The sequence below is a fragment of the Staurois parvus genome, unplaced genomic scaffold (genome assembly GCF_062004578.1).
Source record: "Staurois parvus isolate SC_StPar_1 unplaced genomic scaffold, SC_StPar_1.0 ptg000578l, whole genome shotgun sequence".
NCBI classification, from domain to species: domain Eukaryota; kingdom Metazoa; phylum Chordata; class Amphibia; order Anura; family Ranidae; genus Staurois; species Staurois parvus.
Window position 1 is genome coordinate 4,081,704 of NW_028318374.1, and position 14,100 is coordinate 4,095,803.

At 45.5% G+C, this 14,100-nt stretch overlaps 1 pseudogene; it reads right to left on the reverse strand.

Moving 5' to 3' along the window:
- Positions 1-9,325: 9,325 nt before the first annotated feature.
- Positions 9,326-9,448, reverse strand: LOC149450224 (U2 spliceosomal RNA; annotated as a pseudogene).
- Between the last annotated feature and the right edge of the window lie 4,652 nt (positions 9,449-14,100).

The window sequence follows — 14,100 nt, forward strand, 5'->3', positions numbered from 1 at the left end:
TTGACAGGCGTGTGGATGCATCTATGGCCTCAGACACAGACAGGGGGCCACTCACCCATACCTGCACACCTGTCAGATTAGGACATGCCACAGCATCCCCACAGAGTAACAGGCGGTTCCAGCTGAAGTCAATCTTCCCAACGCGTCGTACCTTCAGCCGCACAAAAAAAACTCTCATTCACACTGTATGAGCAAGAGAGCCTGTGTGAATGAGCCCTTACTTTTTTTCATTGCTCTATCAGGGGCGGACTGACCATTTAGAAACTTGGGCACTGCCCGAGGGCCCGGGGTCAGTAGGGGGCCCCATAAGATGCCCCTGGTACCTTTTTCATAGGCTTTTTTGAGTTTGGGCAAGGACACAGGGGCCCCATGATCCCCCATTGCCCGGGGGCCCTGTGAATTGTCAGTCCGCCCCTGTGCTCTATACATTTTTAACTATTTGTACTTTTTTTTATTAGTTGTTGCATCCTTTTTTTTTCATTTTTACACTTTTTTACAATGTCTTGGGGGGGGACTTTGGTGAGATAGCAGAGGTCTAAATAGACCACTGAAGTCCCACTTTTGAGACAGAGAAAAGGCCTAAGGAAACACTTTCCCCGATTGCTTTCTGCAGCTTCAGCTGCTCTGCACAGCCTTCCTGTTCATTCATAAACTGAAGCAAAATAAACACAGTTTACTATGTTTCAGCTATGAATGAACACAGTGAGTGATTGGTAAGTAGTAGTTATCCATTCTGTCCAATAGTCAATAGAATCCTATGAGTCTACACAAAATCATAATCATTTTTTGAAAACTATAACATTTCTAGATGACCTGTAAATGAGAAATCAGACTCCGTAAACCTGGTCAAAAACAGACACAAAACTATAAAACAGCGAGTAAGGGAAAAAAAAAAAAAACCTGGAAGTTGCAACAAAAATTATTGTCAAGTAAATGGTTCAATACCTACTCTGAATGCAAGCTCCTAGAAAATAAACTTTAGTTTCCCTTTAAATTCGTCCTGTCTAGGATCGTCCTCCACCAGCATCAGTCACAGCTGAGGTGATCACGTTTCATAGGGCTGTATTGTGTTTATACTGAGCATTCTCAGACCTGCACTCCTCAGCACAGACTCTGCCCGCTACATCTGCAAGAGATCTGCAAGATGCATGCTACGCGCTTTGTATTTACTCCTCCTATGACACATAACAGATGTACGGCTATTTATGGTAGACCTGCAAGGGCAGAACTGGACATGACGTCATGAGGGCCAAAGGGCCGCTCTGGGCTGACAGATGTATGGGTGGGAGGACAGGTAAGCAACCCCCTTCTTCCTCTGTCAGCCCCCCACACAGCTTTCATTAGGGATGAGCAGAACTGAGAGTTTTTATTTCCCCGAAGTTTCTACCAAACCCAGAGGATTATGGTGACATTTCGACATTTTGGCAAAATGCAATGGAAGCAAGCCTGAGATGCTTAACCCCTTCGTGCCTCCTGGCCCTTTAAGGGGTTTCTGAAGCCGGGAGGTGGGGCGGGGTTTAGGGTCATGTGACCGCCATGACAGCCAATCAACATGATTTGGAAAGGTCCCGATCGCAAGGAGAGATCGGGACCTTTCCGTGGGATGCCGGACGCACGCTCTCAGCAGGGGTGGACTGACCATTTGGAAACTCGGGCACTGCCCGAGGGCCTGGAGTCAGTAGGGGGCCCCATGAGATGCCCCTGGTACCTTTTTCATAGGCTTTTTTTGAGTTTGGGCAAGGACACAGGGGCCCCATGATCCCCTATTGCCCGAGGGCCCCGTGAGTTATCAGTCCGCCCCTGGCTCTCAGCACATGTTTGTTTACAAATGGTAAATATGCGAGAAGGACCAGACACCAAGAGGCCACATATTTGCGTACGCTTGCCGCGAAGAGGTACTTTTGAGCTAGAGTGGAACTTAACTGTATCTGAGCACCACAAACTGAAAATGCGATTTAATTCATTTTTAATATTCAAAGCAAATTGTCCCATCCATCCATGTCACATGTCACCATGCTTTAACCCTTGGCTGCCAGGTCCGTAAGTTGTATGGACCTGAAAGCGGGGGTGTTTTACACACAATCTGATGGCTGCAGCCTCCGGGATTGTGTATAAAACTGACAGGCAGACTCCTGCCTGTCAGGTGGAAGCAGTCGGGCGGCTGCGCTGACACTCAATTGCTTCCACATACACTGGTAACAGCGCCCCCCCACGTGCACGCCCCCCATATATCCCGGGCTCCGCTTGCCCATCTGCAGCCCAAGACCAACATGGTGGGTGAAACCGTGTGGAGGGGAGTGAGGAGATCGGACACACGTTTGCTCTTCCTCCCTTCTTGCTGTGACCCGGAAAGCAATGTGTATGACGTCACTTCTGATTTGCATTGCAATACATTTAGTGGAGCCCGGAGGAGACATCTGAGGTCTTTTAGACCCTGAATACAATACATTCAGTGGAGCCCATAGGAGACATCTGGGGTCTTTTAGACCCTGAATACAATACATTCAGTGGAGCCCGGAGAAGACATCTGAGGTTTTTTAGACCCTGAATACAATACATTCAGTGGAGCCCAGAGGAGACATCTGGGGTCTTTTAGACCCTGAATACAATACATTCAGTAGAGCCCGGAAGAGACATCTGGGGTCTTTAGACCCTGAATACAATACATTCAGTGGAGACCGGAGGAGATTCTGGGGTCTATTAGACCCTGCATGTCTCATTAAAGAGAACCCGTCGACTAAAAATCATCATATAGGGGACTTTGTGTCCTCTATGTGATGAAAATAAAAGTTATTGCAAAAAAATAAAGTTACACCTAAGCTCATAACACCCCCCCCCCAAACAAGAAGTTTGAGGCCCTCTCATATTTACGTATGTACGAATGTACATGAAAATGTCAATTGTGATACACGTTATATATCGCAGTACACACCGGAGTGAGAGCAATAATGCTAGCCCAAGACCTCCTCTGTAACACTAAACTGTTGACCTGTAGGGGCTTTTGAAGAAAATATAGGGTACTGAAGTTTGATGCCATTTCCTGGGTGCACACAAATTTAGGGTTTGGCATGTTGGGTATCTATTTACTCGATGTAACCTCATCTTTTTGCTAAACAGTTTTTGTAATTTATTGTGTTTGTTTACCCTAAAATTCACTTTAGTGTGTTCTTTACTAAAATTTTGCATTTCTTAGACCTTGCGGTAATACCGTGTGACATAAAAAAAAATGTAAATACCACTATTTTAATCTCTAGGGTGTCTGCTTTCAGAAAATATATAATGTTTGGGGGTTTTGCTTAATCATCAGGTCTAAAATGATTTTTTAAATGTGGGCAAAAAAAGGAAAACGGCTCTGGCAGCGAAAGGGTTAATGAGCTGAGAAATGACTTTAATAATCACCCCACTAGCAGGGGCGGACTGACCATTTGTAAACTGCCCGAGGGCCCGGGGTCAGTAGGGGGCCCCATAAGATGCCCCTGGTACCTTTTTCATAGGCTTTTTTGAGTTTGGGCAAGGAGACAGGGGCCCCATGATCCCCTATTGCCCGGGGGCCCCATGAGTTGTCAGTTCATCCCTGCCCACTAGCATTAGTTTAATAACACTTTAAGAATGAATGGCGCTGCTGCACCCCAACTTGTGACACCCATATTTGTTTGTTGCATCACAAAGTTGTGAACCCAGTCTCAAAATTCACCTTGCGGTACCCCCCACCCTTCCTGCTCTGCAAGGGTTGATTGTTTTGTCCAAGGGTAATGGAATAAGCAGCAATACTTACCTTATTTGTCCCCTGTGCTAGCAGATGGTGCTTTTCTGCGATCTTCAACATTCCAGGATGTGGGTAGACCCTCGATGTGCTCACGTACAGTGCAGGACTGCAGCTCTTCCATTGTTCACTGCTCAAAAAAATTAAAGAAACATATTGAAAACACATCAGATCTCAATGGGGAGACACCTCCTGCTGGACATCTATACTGATATGGACGGGGTAATGTGTTAGGAACGTAAAGATGCCCCGTCATTTGATGGTAATGAAAATTATCAACCTACAGAGGACTGAATTCAAAGACACTCCGAAAATTAAAGTGAAAAAATGTTGCAGCAGGCTAGTCCATTTTGCTGAAATTTCATTCATTCATAGTGCAGGATTCAGGAATGTGTTCCTGAATCCTGCACTCTGTACGTAACGCATTCCTGAATCCTGCACTCTGTACGTAACGCATTCCTGAATCCCGCACTCTGTACGTAACGCATTCCTGAATCCTGCACTCTGTACGTAACGCATTCCTGAATCCCGCACTCTGTACGTAACGCATTCCTGAATCCCGCACTCTGTACGTAACGCATTCCTGAATCCTGCACTCTGTACGTAACGCATTCCTGAATCCTGCACTCTGTACGTAACGCATTCCTGAATCCTGCACTCTGTACGTAACGCATTCCTGAATCCCGCACTCTGTACGTAACGCATTCCTGAATCCTGCACTCTGTACGTAACGCATTCCTGAATCCTGCACTCTGTACGTAACGCATTCCTGAATCCCGCACTCTGTACGTAACGCATTCCTGAATCCCGCACTCTGTACGTAATGCATTCCTGAATCCCGCACTCTGTACGTAACGCATTCCTGAATCCTGCACTCTGTATGTAACGCATTCCTGAATCCTGCACTCTGTACGTAATGCATTCCTGAATCCCGCACTCTGTACGTAACGCATTCCTGAATCCTGCACTCTGTACGTAACGCATTCCTGAATCCTGCACTCTGTACGAAACTCATACCTGAATCCTGCACTCTGTACGTAACGCATTCCTGAATCCTGCACTCTGTATGTAAGGCATTCCTGAATCCTGCACTCTGTATGTAACGCATTCCTGAATCCTGCACTCTGTATGTAACGTATTCCTGAATCCTGCACTCTGTATGTAAGGCATTCCTGAATCTTGCACTCTGTATGTAACGCATTCCTGAACCCTGCACTCTGTATGTAACGCATTCCTGAATCCTGCACTCTGTACGTAACGCATTCCTGAATCCTGCACTCTGTACGTAACGCATTCCTGAATCCTGCACTCTGTACGTAACGCATTCCTGAATCCTGCACTCTGTACGTAACGCATTCCTGAATCCTGCACTCTGTATGTAAGGCATTCCTGAATCTTGCACTCTGTATGTAACGCATTCCTGAATCCTGCACTCTGTACGTAACGCATTCCTGAATCCTGCACTCTGTATGTAACGCATTCCTGAATCCTGCACTCTGTATGTAACGCATTCCTGAATCCTGCACTCTGTATGTAACGCATTCCTGAATCCTGCACTCTGTACGTAACGCATTCCTGAATCCTGCACTCTGTACGTAACGCATTCCTGAATCCTGCACTCTGTACGTAACACATTCCTGAATCCTGCACTCTGTATGTAACGCATTCCTGAATCCTGCACTCTGTACGTAACGCATTCCTGAATCCCGCACTCTGTACGTAATGCATTCCTGAATCCCGCACTCTGTACGTAACGCATTCCTGAATCCTGCACTCTGTATGTAACGCATTCCTGAATCCTGCACTCTGTACGAAACTCATACCTGAATCCTGCACTCTGTACGTAACGCATTCCTGAATCCTGCACTCTGTATGTAAGGCATTCCTGAATCCTGCACTCTGTATGTAACGCATTCCTGAATCCTGCACTCTGTATGTAACGCATTCCTGAATCCTGCACTCTGTATGTAAGGCATTCCTGAATCTTGCACTCTGTATGTAACGCATACCTGAATCCCGCACTCTGTATGTAATGCATGCCTGAATCCCGCACTCTGTATGTAATGCATTCCTGAATCCTGCACTCTGTATGTAACGCATTCCGGAATCCTGCACTCTGTATGTAACGCATTCCTGAATCCTGCACTCTGTATGTAAGGCATTCCTGAATCTTGCACTCTGTATGTAACGCATACCTGAATCCTGCACTCTGTATGTAACGCATTCCTGAATCCTGCACTCTGTATGTAATGCATTCCTGAATCCCACACTCTGTATGTAATGCATTCCTGAATCCTGCACTCTGTATGTAATGCATTCCTGAATCCTGCACTCTGTATGTAATGCATTCCTGAATCCCGCACTCTGTATGTAACGCATTCCGGAATCCTGCACTCTGTATGTAACGCATTCCTAAATCCTGCACTCTGTATGTAACACATTCCTGAATCCTGCACTCTGTATGTAACGCATTCCTGAATCCTGCACTCTGTATTTAACGCACAGAAGTGACAAGAAATCTCCCTAATGAGACACAGTTAGCAATAGAGAAAAAAACCAAAAACATGACATTGGTTGTATATGTTTACCGCTGCTCAAGGTAGAGAGACTCCCAGTCTCCAAGCACAACTCCTCCTGTAGGTGCTAGACCAGCTCGTGTGCTGCATAGATGAGAACAAAGGAACTCCGATCGGCTGCACTCCAAACAATACACTTTATAGAACCAGGATAAACCCAATGATAATTGTTACAGTAGTGACAGCGGTTGTAATCCTCCCTTCCTCTATCCAAAAGGAAAACATTTTGCCTTTAGTTCTACTTTACTATTCCAAGTTCTAGTCCAGTTACACACTTAACCAGCAAAAAAGCAAGCATTGGCTTTTATCGATTTAGATTTATATATTTTATACAGAGCCCTTTCTTGTACGCAAATCAAATCAGCTTTAGCTATTGAGCTCTGTCACCAGCAGGTTTTTTTTTTTCAACAAAGGAGCTAAGGCGTCCTTGGGAAAATGTGAACAGAAGCCCAGAGCTCCACCTGCTGGCTGGCTAGGAACATACAGAATATTCACATACACTAGCTATATAGTATTTACCAATCATAAGCACAATCTTAAAATATAATTATATTGCATATTATATTATATATAATTCATTCTATTATATATTTTGTATGTATGCTTGGAGGTCAGGGTCTAATTACTGTAAAAATCTGCAAATAACAGTTGAGGAGAGAAAAGCGCAGCTCCAGGTGCACAGCGCAGCTCCAAGTCAGCCAGTGTAGACTGTTAAACCTATCATAGAATAACTTGGATCATTAATCTGCTCAGTGTCAGCCAAGCCTGCATTGTTTAGCATCGTCTGGATTCCAATGACTTGATCCCCTCTCCGAGCGTGATGAGGTATCCCTTGCCAGGTTTCGTATGACATTATAAGGTTACTTGCAATACATGGAGGAACGCAGGGCGAGCACATTGACAATTTCAAGATGTTTATTTTCATTCCTGCACCTGGGTCTCGGTGATCTCATCCCGTTCACCTACCCCGTGGTTCAAAGCTAGACCAAGGGCTCTGTTTGTTTTCATCGGCTACTTAGTGCTTCACCAAATCAGCTTTTTCCCCTTTCTGTAATTATGCAAATTGCCTTTTTATGACTTAATGTGCCCATTTTAGACTAGATGAACTATGATACTGTTCCTGAGTCCCATAACCAAATTTCTTCTGCATCCTGAAAAAACCTTTCCCTCGGCGTTGTGTGGCCAATGTCGCCGTACGCAAACAAAACAAATATCTGTTACCACTGCAGTGACATAGTTAGGGTCTATGTTAACCAAAAACAATGAACGCCTCTTTTTCCTCCATTAAGTCTTTTAACAGATATCTAAACCCAAGAACAAATGTAGGGAATTGCAGCTTACCAGTCCTTAGAGTTTTTTTTTCTTTTGTTTTTCGAGCCTGTGGTGCAGTGTGCAAAAACAAACACCAAAATGAACCACGAAAGTGCGCTAGGGTGTGTCATATGGTCCCTTTCCAAGGAGGACCCTTTCCCTAACCCCCATCTTGTGGCGTAATAATCCCAAAAGGGCCAAGGCACACTCTAGTCTACTGGTCCCAGCAGACCTCTTTCCTCATGATCAGCCAAGGCTGATCACCAAGTCAGGGGCGGACTGACAACTCATGGGGCCCCCGGGCAATAGGGGATCATGAGGCCCCTGTGTCCTTGCCTAAACTCAAAAAAGCCTATGAAAAAGGTACCAGAGTGCAGTGTGCAAAAACAAACACCAAAATGAACCACAAAAGTGCACTAGGGTGTGTCATATGGTCCCCTTCAAAGGAGGACCCTTTCCCTAACCACCATCTTGTGGCTTAATAATTCCAAAAGGGCCAAGGCACACTCTAGTCTACTGGTCCCAGCAGACCTCTTTCCTCATGATCAGCCAAGGCTGATCTCCAAGTCAGGGGCAGACTGACAACTCATGGAGCCCCCCGGCAATAGGGGATCACGGGGCCCCTGTGTCCTTGCCCAAACTCAAAAAATCCTATGAAAAAGGTACCAGAGGCATCTCATGGGGCCCCCCACTGACCCCGGGCCCTCGGGCAGTGCCCAAGTTTCCAAATGGTCAGTCCACTCCTGCACCAAGTACTAAGTGAGGGAATCTACTAAAAAAGACAGCGCTTACAACAAAAGACTCCAAAAGGGAAAAAGCAGCTACCCATATATTCTGATAAATAGGCATAAAAGTAAAATGTCATCAATAAAGTAGCGCTAAATCACCAAAAATTAGTTAAACAAATATGTTAGATAGGTATGAATCCATATGACAACAAACAGATATAAACATAAAAAAATCAGTAAGGTGAAGACTATGAAAATAGATGTGCTCATTGAAAATGAAAAAGTCCAAATAAAATCATCAAAAGTGAAAACGTCCGATTCCACGTGATGGAATATCAGGTGAAATCCTTTAATCCAGTTTAAGGAGAATAGGTAAAAGCCGACATGCGTGTTGACGTCACAGTGTTTTGGCCATGCCCCCTATGCGTTTCGTCATATGTTGAAGTTCTCAAGGGGACATGCTGGACACCACTTACCATGCACTGTACATAGCCCGGAAAGGAGGAAGATAGCCCCATATTAATTACGCAAATTCGGGTTGTGAAATAAAATAGCGAGTGTACCTTCACTACAATGTGGAATCATCTTGTGGTGAGCAGCTCTCCCTAAGACTGACCCCCTCCAAGGCAGTGTAGGACAGAACCTAAGGGCTGCATATCCTCCTTCTAGACTTCAGCGTAGGCCCAAAGACCCACAATCCTATGAGTATGTGGTGTTGTGGCCTAGTGTCCATTATCTCACTCATAGTGATACTAAGAGCACCCTCAAGTCACCACTCCCAAGAGGCACCTAACACAGCAGGCTCTCTGCTTTCTCAACCGCTGGCCAGACAAGGTAGCACTGCTCATATCCGGAGGCACTAGCCCCTCAGGTCCCTCCACACTAGAGAAGTAATACCGACCGCCACCTTATCCAGTGGGCACCCAATTCAGATTCCTTCCCACGAGGAAGGTTCCTCAGGACCCTCATTATACCACTAGGGATAATATACAGCTAGCCAGCCCAGCCCTACTGACCACTAATGAGAAAAGATACTACACTTGATCTTAACCAAAAGGCCAAGAAGCTTACCAGTCCCTAGTTATGGTGGCTGCATTTGTTTCCTAACATATTTTCAGAAAATACCTGTTGATCCTGCGAGAAACACTTTCACTGCCATGACCACCAATGCAGAAGGGGATTGGAGGGTTAACTTGCTATGACCCTCAAGGCAGAGGAAGGGAATGGGGGTTAACTTTCACTGTTATGACCATCAGTGAAGGGTGGGTGGGATTACATTTCACTGCCACTGATTAACAATACAGGGGAAGGTTGGTGGATTAGCTTTCACAGCCACTGACCACCATTATGTGTTAATGTTAATAGTGCTAACACTAATGTTGGGGGTTACTCCTGCAGCCACCAACACCAATGCTGGGGGTTATGTTACTCCAACTTCTTCAGTGTCCAAGCCATGATATCCTCCTCTCTAGCTCCCTCATCACCTCCTCCCACCTCCAGGACTTCTCCAGAGCCTCTCCCATCCTCTGGAACTCCCTACCACAGCATGTATGGTCAGCCCCCACCCTCTCTGCCTTTAGGCGGTCTTTGAAAACTCACTTCTTCAGGAAAGCCTACTCCACCTCCACCTAAGAACTGTACTTGAATCACCTCCACCAGATCATCTCCCGCAGCTATCACCTTTTGTATCACCTCCCCCTTCCTTTAGATTGTAAGCTCCACAAGCCAGGCCCTCCTATTCCTTCTGTACTGAAATGTATTTTAATTGTACTGTCCCCCTTATATTGTAAAGCGCTGCGCAAACTGTTGGCGCTATATAAATCCTGTATTATAATAATAATACACTGCAAAAAATTCAACATTTTGGGGCACTGAGGTGCAACAATGCAATGCTATTGTGCAGCCTTCTGAAACCAGGTTCCTGACTCTGCCAGACCAGACTGTACTGTATGTCAGAGCTGTGTAAATCACAGGACTGGATTGACAGACAAACAAATCTTTGTTAGGTAATAGAACCTCATTTATTTATTTTATCTGTGTATTTAGCTTTCTGCCTTGAATTCAGCTTTAAGAGGAAAGAGAAGCAGCTGAAGAATCTCCAGCAATGTTGGAAGTCAGAAGCACTGAGCTATTCGTGGGCAGCCCAGGGGCTTTTATTCTTTGCAGTGTATCGGAATTGTTGTCTCTCTTAATTTTAGTCAAGGACCAATAAATGATTATGAACTTTTCTTTTAAGACAAAAAAAAAAAATGGTTTCAGTATTCCATGATTTATAACATGATTGAAAACGACCTTCCTTTGCAGAGTATTGTAAAGTATACACATATGTATTTGTTGGAAGCCTTCTATCCCCAGAGGAATGTCTTCAGTTCTTCATAATCAGTAATATGCTTACATCATAGCAGGCACAGAGACCTCACTTCCAATTTCAGACCGTTCCCCTGTACTGACAGATGGAGCCGAATGAGAGGGCTATGCTGTTACTACAGATATACATGAAACCTTGTACAATCCTTATCTGCAGATCAGCGGCACGCCATTCACCAATCAATGTTTATGGAGATATTCGATTTGTAAAAAAAAAAAAGAGTTCTCCAATGTTCCTATTAAAGATGGACGAGTTTTTATTTTCCGGAAATTTTAGCTAAAATCTGGAGATTTTGGTGAAATTGTTTGGGACATTTTGCCATGTTATCGTCAACAAGAAAGACAAAAATATAATGTATGTAACCCTTAACAATAAATCATTTATTTGTTCCATTTTGGTCCATTAACCTCTTTTACGTCGATGCCTCCCGGCCCTTTAAGGACTTTTAGATGCCGGAAGGTGGGGCGGGATTGGTGATCATGTGACAGCTGTGATTGGCTGTCACAGCGGCAATATGATCAGAAAGCTCCAAATCACAAGACTGGGAGCTTTCTGTTAGCCGCTGGTAACTATGCCCAATGACACCAATGATGGGGCACAATTTCTCCCAATGACACCATCGATGAGGCACAATTTCTGCCAATGACACCAATGATGGGGCACAATTTCTCCCAATGACACCAATGATGGGGCACAATTTCTCCCAATGACACCATCGATGGGGCACAATTTCTGCCAATGACACCATCCATGGGGCACAATTTCTGACAATGACTCCATCGATGGGGCACAATTTCTGACAATGACACCATCGACGGGGCACAATTTCTGCCAATGACACCAATGATGGGGCACAATTTCTCCCAATGACACCAATGATGGGGCACAATTTCTCCCAATGACACCATCGATGGGGCACAATTTCTGCCAATGACACCATCGATGGGGCACAATTCCTCTCACTAACACCAAAGATGAGGCATTGTTTATTCCCACTCAATTGTTGATATCAGTGAGAAGAATAGCCCCCCCCCCCCCATTGATGGTGTTAGTAGGGGGAATGGTGCTCCATCATTGGTGTAATAGTGACCCAAGGGCCAGATAAAGGCAAGCAAAGGGCCACAGCCGTAGTTTGGAGACCACTGCCCTAGACTAAATGAACTATTAACCCTTTCAGTGCATGGTGTGTGTGTGGGGGGGGGGGTTGTTACTGTACCGTGACATTTTTCAACTTTTTCATCTTTAAAGGAGAACCCCAGCCAAAAATAACATGGTAAAAATAAATAGCCCATTAAAATATAACATAACAAACGAACTTTGTTGCACCATTGAGCTTCAATTCAGAAGCTTTCCCTGCAGTTCTTTTTTGTGCCACTAGATGTCCTCAGTCTGATGGTCAGCATTATTCAAGTCACTTCCTCTGGGCCCGGGACATCTTGCACCCCCTCCAGCTTGTGAATAGACAGTGAAAGGAGAAGCAGCAAAGTGATGAGCTCTCTCCTCCTATCAGCATGTTCCTTGTCAGCACATGAACCGATTGGCTCCTTGTGCTGCTTCTCCCTGTCCCAGTATGAGATCTGCTGCACTGAGGGATGATACCATGTCAATTTTAGGTGCTTGCACTGTTTGCATTCTGCAAAATACATTTTTAATGACATATTCATGGACAGCTGTATAAAAGTGTTACTAAACCTACAACAGTACAATCAGTCTGTATATGCAGTAAAGCATGCTTGTTATACTCACTGTGGAACCTAAGGGGTTAATCCTCTGCATTGTGTAAAAAAGCAGTTTGATCCTGTCTTCTCTGATCCTCCCCTTCTTCCATTGTTCCCTAAATATCTCCTTTGGAGTCACTCTGCATGTGCTCAGATTGGTGTGTGTTGCTAGAGAGTTGTTTATTTTTCTTGGGAGAGTGCATGTGATCAACACAGGTCCAATCAGCGCTGTCCAGACAGAGGGTCAGGGGTTGTGCAGCCTCATAGGACAATTAGGGATGAATGAAAACTCTTCCTACAAGCTTTAACCAGTGCTCTGCTGGACACTGATAGAAGTCACAAGACTGCTCTAACTGCTGATGAGAAAAGGTATTTTGCCGTTTATATTCACTAAAATAATTGCACTTCCATGTTCTGTGTACTGTGGGAGACCAGATAGAGTGAATGTGGAGTCCGGGGAGACCAGATATACTGAATGCAGGGTCCTGGGAGACCAGATAGAGTGAATGTGGAGTCCGGGGAGACCAGATATAGTGAATGCAGGGTCCTGGGTGACCAGATAGAGTGAATGCAGAGTCCTGGGAGACCAGAGAGAGTGAATGCAGGGTCCGGGGAGACCAGATATAGTGAATGCAGGGTCCTGGGAGACCAGATAGAGTGAATGTGGAGTCCGGGGAGACCAGATATAGTGAATGCAGGGTCCTGGGAGACCAGATATAGTGAATGCAGGGTCTGGGGAAACCAGATATAGTGAATGCAGGGTCCTGGGAGACCAGATAAAGTGAATGCAGGGTCTGGAGAGACCAGATATAGTGAGTGCAGGGTCCTGGGGGACCGAATATAGTGAATGCAGGGTCCTGGGAGACCGTAGAGAGTGAATGCGGGGTCCGGGGACACCAGATATAGTGAATGCAGAGTCCTGGGAGACCAGATATAGTGAATGCGGGGTCTGGAGAGACCAGATATAGTGAATGCAGGTTCCGGGGAGACCAGATGTAGTGAATGCAGGGTCTGGGGAGACCAGATATAGTGAATGCAGGGTCCGGGGAGACCAGATATAGTGAATACAGGGTCCGGGGAGACCAGATATAGTGAATGCAGGGTCCTGAGAGACCAGATATAGTTGAGACAGGATTCGGGGAGACCAGATATAGTGAATGCAGGGTCCGGGGAGTCCAGATATAGTGAATGCAGGGTCTGGGGAGACCGGATATAGTGAATGCAGGGTCCTGGGAGACCAGATATAGTGAATGCAGGGTCCTGGGAGACCAGATATAGTGAATGCAGGGTCCGGGGAGACCAGATATAAAGAATGCAGGGTCCGGGGAGACCAGATATAAAGAATGCAGGGTCCAGGGAGACCAGATATAAAGAATGCAGGGTCCGGGGAGACCAGATATAAAGAACGCAGGGTCCGGGGAGACCAGATATAAAGAATGTAGGGTCCGGGGAGACCAGATATAGTGAATGCAGGGTCCGGGGAGACTAGATACAGTGAATGCAGGGTCCAGGGAGACCAGATATAGTGAATGCAGGGTCCTGGGAGACCAGTTATAGTGAATGCAGGGTCCGGGGAGACCAGATATAGTGAATGCAGGGTCCTGGGAGACCAGATATAGTGAATGCAGGGTCCGGG